At 51.7% G+C, this 5,136-nt stretch overlaps 1 long non-coding RNA gene across 1 annotated transcript; it reads right to left on the bottom strand.

The window, feature by feature from the left end:
• Window positions 1-402: 402 nt before the first annotated feature.
• LOC139057002 (uncharacterized) lies at window positions 403-4,504 on the bottom strand. The gene is made up of 5 exons (XR_011512510.1): window positions 4,083-4,504; window positions 3,925-4,005; window positions 2,021-2,978; window positions 1,863-1,943; window positions 403-918 (listed from the first exon to the last, which is right to left on the bottom strand). It is a non-coding gene; the product is annotated as an uncharacterized lncRNA (long non-coding RNA).
• Between the last annotated feature and the right edge of the window lie 632 nt (window positions 4,505-5,136).

Here is a 5,136-nt window from a genome sequence, read left to right as displayed (position 1 = left end):
GCGGCGTCCAACGCGCCCCGACGGGCCCGGCGCCGATATACGCGCGTCGAAGTCGGCGGAACTCTCGCACCACAATGCATTGCGCGTGAAGAAAAAGGCGCCAACACAACTCCGCAGATGGCTTTTGCGGACGGCGCGCGACTTGGCGAACCTTCTGCGCATGCTCCAAAGATAACAGCCTACGACGCGCGCGTTGAAGTATAGAGGGGATGGCATCTCGGTTGGCGCAGCGCAACCAACGTAGCGTGACTGACTGCGAACGACGCTCGCCCGCGCGCCGATAACGTCGGACTATAAACGGGCCTTAAAGGGCCGTTTATAGTCCGACGTAACGCACGCGCGCGCGCGCACGCTACGTCACGTCGGCGAAAACGACCCCTCTATACACCAGAACACCGTGAATTCAAAGGGCGCCGCCATATTGATGAGTGCCGGTCGCGCCATCTATCCCAAGCGCCGCGAAGTAGCAAGCCTGGGCTGCCACGCCGGGAGATGCGACCCGGCGCGAAAGCGAAACTTGGGCTTTTTAGCTGGGCGGAAGGCGTGTTTCGCGTTTTTTCTAACCTGTCATTTTCGCTGTCAGGATTCAATCAAACTTCAAGACCTCATGCAAGTCCGCAATGGCCACACTGAGTGCTGTGCAGACTGCAGAAGCGAATACATCGGGTAGGTACGCTATTACGTTTGTACAAACCGCGCGGTATATGCTAGAACACGTGTGAGCTTTTTGGCACGTAACCTGTCAAGGAATTTACAGCACTGTGTTGGTGCCATATATTATTGAAGCACGCAGAACACTGTCATCTGCACTTTCAGTTTGGTCTTGTTTGTCACGGTCTCTACTGGGTTGGCCGCGTTTGGCAACCAACTGGCGAGGTCGTTTGACTGCCTGGTTAGCAGACGCCTGCCCTTCACCACCTGCACATTGAAAACAAAATAGATGTTATAGTAAGAAGGGCTGTAGTTCTTTCCCATGCCATCACTGTTGCGAAGATATAAAGTCCTCTCAAAATGAAATAGAAAATACACCAGGGCAATTGTATCGTGCAACCACTTAAGAGTACAACATTCAGAAGAAAAGCCTACAGCACTCGAACAAGCAGCATATGATGCTAAACCTGCACTCATTGGAAAATGAGGTACTACAGTAGTTATAATGTTCAACTACACGCGCAGTCAAAGCCCGTATAACAGGGCGAGCATGACAGATGCAGGTGTTGTACAGTTGCACAAACCATGACAGGGCACGTAAAATTACCATCCCTACTTAAAGCTGCATCATCAGGACCCCTTTGGTGCAAGACAACAACCGCACCTGCATTCCAAGAAATTAGCCCCACCAACTGCAGCTACCTGGTACCAGACCTGTTTCGCTTGTACGAGGCCATCGGATTGTTGGCGCTCCCTTAGAAAAGAAAACAGTAAAAAAAAACTATTGAGAACGATCAAAATTTTGTAACAAAATACAAGAATAATTAAGCACCTTATTTTCCTCGCCATATGAACGGAAATATTTTGCGCTTTGCCCCGCATAACAGCCCGCACGCAGTTTAGAGCTCAGGAGGCTCAAATGAATTCGTTACGAGTGACACCTGCAACACCAGCTCGTAAAGGTAGGTGCGCTGCAAGAACACCTTCCGCGACGTGTAGTCGTCGTTTACGTTTTTGTGGACGCATGCTACGTGACGAGCAGACTTCGGTTTACTTTCATTAGCAATAACGCTCACCAGCAAGGCCTACAACTTGTCGTTCACGCTTAATGGTCAATCCGTGCACCAGCTGCAAGTATCGCTAACCGCAAACTCAACTGTTCCGCTTAACCGTCGGGAGCTCTGCCTGAATGAAAACACGAAAAGGCTTGCCTTTTTGTTATAGCCAAGGCGAAGCACCGGCGCGGGATTCTGCTCTAGTGGCTTGTTGCCCAGAAAGTGCTCGGAGCAAACCTGCGTGTTACACGTATTACGTTTGTAGGGCGCAAAGTTGAACGTGGCACCAAAATATACACAGATCGAATACTCACTCGTGCATTTTCACTGGGTTGGTAGTTCTTCCTATTCACTGCAGCTATCCACAGGTGGCGCAGCTTGGCATTCTTCGTTGCGGATGGAAATCGGCGCAGGATGAAAACACCGCACCGGCACGATTCCCTACGTGTGTTGTGCTCTTCGCAAACAGCGCTAAGCAACCTGCTCCTTTTCCGCTGGTTGTTTTGGCATCCAAACACGACGCAATGATGCCCAGATGACTTCTTCTGCTTTGGATCCGTGTGAACGGGCACATTTCCGCACTTTGGAGCCCTAGAGCTGGCGCTTGCCATGTCTACTGGTCGCCGGCGAACACACTTTGGCAGCCCAGTACAAAACGGCGCCGGTCGACCGGGCAACCCGGGTGCGAGAGTATGCGTTCGGTTAGTCTGGGTGCGAGACTAGCGTGTTCTGGTCTATACACCAGAACACCGTGAATTCAAAGGGCGCCGCCATATTGATGAGCGCCGGTCGCGCCATCTATCCCAAGCGCCGCGAAGTAGCAGGCCTGGGCTGCCACGCCGGGAGATGCGACCCGGCGCGAAAGCGAAACTTGGGCTTTTTAGCTGGGCGGAAGGCGTGTTTCGCGTTTTTTCTAACCTGTCATTTTCGCTGTCTGGATTCAATCAAACTTCAAGACCTCATGCAAGTCCGCAATGGCCACACTGAGTGATGTGCAGACTGCAGAAGCGAATACATCGGGTAGGTACGCTATTACGTTTGTACAAACCGTGCGCTATATGCTAGAACACGTGTGAGCTTTTTGGCACGTAACCTGTGAAAGAATTTACAGCACTGTGGTGGTGCCATATATTATTAAAGCACGCAGAACACTGTCATCTGCACTTTCAGTTTGGTCTTGTTTGTCATGGTCTCTACTGGGTTGGCCGCGTTTGGCAACCAACTGGCGAGGTCGTTTGACTGCCTGGTTAGCAGACGCCTGCCCTTCACCACCTGCACATTGAAAACAAAATAGATGTTATAGTAAGAAGGGCTGTAGTTCTTTCCCATGCTATCACTGTTGCGAAGATATAAAGTCCTCTCAAAGTGAAAGAGAAAATACACCAGGCCAATTGTATCGTGCAACCACTTAAGAGTACAACATTCAGAACAAAAGCCTACAGCACTCGAACAAGCAGCATATGATGCTAAACCTGCACTCATTGGAAAATGAGGTACTACAGTAGCTATAATGTTCAACTACATGTGCAGTCAAAGCCCGTATAACAGGGCGAGCATGACAGATGCAGGTGTTGTACAGTTGCACAAATTATGACAGGGCACGTAAAATTACCATCCCTACTTAAAGATGCATCATCAAGACCCCTTTGGTACAAGACAACAACCGCACCTGCATTCCAAGAAATTAGCCCCACCAACTGCAGCTACCTCGTACCAGACCTGTTTCGCTTGTGCGAGGCCATCGGATTGTTGGCGCTCCCTTAGAAAAGAAAACAGTAAAAAAAAAAACTAGTGAGAACGATCAAAATTTTGTTACAAAATACAAGAATAATTAAGCACCTTATTTTCCTCGCCATATGAACGGAAATATTTTGCGCTTTGCCTCGCATAACAGCCCGCACGCAGTTTAGAGCTCAGGAGGCTCAAATGAATTCGTCACGAATGACACCTGCAACACCAGCTCGTAAAGGTAGGTGCGCTGCAAGAACACCTTCGGCGACGAGTAGTCGTCGTTTACGTTTTTGTGGACGCATGCTACGTGACGAGCAGACTTCGGTTTACTTTCATTAGCAATAACGCTCACCAGCAAGGCCTACAACTTGTCGTTCACGCTTAATGGTCATTCCGTGCACCAGCTGCAAGTATCGCTAACCGCAAACTCAACTGTTCCGCTTAACCGTCGGGAGCTCTGCCTGAATGAAAACACGAAAAGGCTTGCCTTTTTGTTATAGCCAAGGCGAAGCACCGGCGCGGGATTCTGCTCTAGTGGCTTGTTGCCCAGAAAGTGCTCGGAGCAAACCTGCGTGTTACACGTATTACGTTTGTAGGGCGCAAAGTTGAACGTGGCACCAAAATATACACAGATCGAATACTCACTCGTGCATTTTCACTGGGTTGGTAGTTCTTCCTATTCACTGCAGCTATCCACCGGTGGCGCAGCTTGGCATTCTTCGTTGCGGATGGAAATCGGCGCAGGATGAAAACACCGCACCGGCACGATTCCCTACGTGTGTTGTGCTCTTCGCAAACAGCGCTAAGCAACCTGCTCCTTTTCCGCTGGTTGTTTTGGCATCCAAACACGACGCAATGATGCCCAGATGACTTCTTCTGCTTTGGATCCGTGTGAACGGGCACATTTCCGCACTTTGGAGCCCTAGAGCTGGCGCTTGCCATGTCTACTGGTCGCCGGCGAACACACTTTGGCAGCCCAGTACAAAACGGCGCCGGTCGACCGGGCAACCCGGGTGCGAGAGTATGCGTTCGGTTAGTCTGGGTGCGAGACTAGCGTGTTCTGGTCTATACTTCAACGCGCGCGCCGTAGGCTGCTATCTTCGGAGCATGCGCAGAAGGTTCGCCAAGTCGCGCGCCTTCCGCAAAGGCCGTTTGCGGAGTTGTGTTGGCGCCTTTTTCTTCGCGCGCAATGCATTGTGGTGCGAGAGTTCCGCCGACTTCGACGCGCGAATGGCTCCGGAGCTAAATCGGCGCCGGGCCCGTCGGGGCGCGTTGGAAGCCGCCGGTTACGTTAGCTGCGCCGGTGCGCCCGACTATAGAGGTGTCGTTTTCGCCGACGTGACGTACCGTGCGCGCGCGCGCGTGCGTTACGTCGGACTATAAACAGCCCTTTACTCGCAAACACTGCGTGCAACAAAATATCACACGGCCCGAGCGACCGAAATACCGCGTTTCAACACAAGCAAGGCAAAACTCGGCAAGCACACTTCCAACGGCCGCAAAACACGGAGAACGCGTCCGTACAGCCCGTGCGACTGCAGCGCCGCCGCATACATCCGGGACCTGTCTACGTTCCCGGCTTCAAAGCGGTGCGTGGCCGCTGCGCCGTCTGAACACACTGCCCCTATCTAGTACACTGTAATGACGGCCGCCGTTATCCGCCATGTTTACTCTCTGATTGGCTGTCGAGAGGTCACGT

This window comes from Dermacentor albipictus, chromosome 1 (assembly GCF_038994185.2).
Source record: "Dermacentor albipictus isolate Rhodes 1998 colony chromosome 1, USDA_Dalb.pri_finalv2, whole genome shotgun sequence".
NCBI lineage: Eukaryota > Metazoa > Arthropoda > Arachnida > Ixodida > Ixodidae > Dermacentor > Dermacentor albipictus.
The sequence above is the reverse complement of the archived record's forward strand: the minus strand, read 5'-3'. Positions and strand labels throughout refer to the sequence as shown.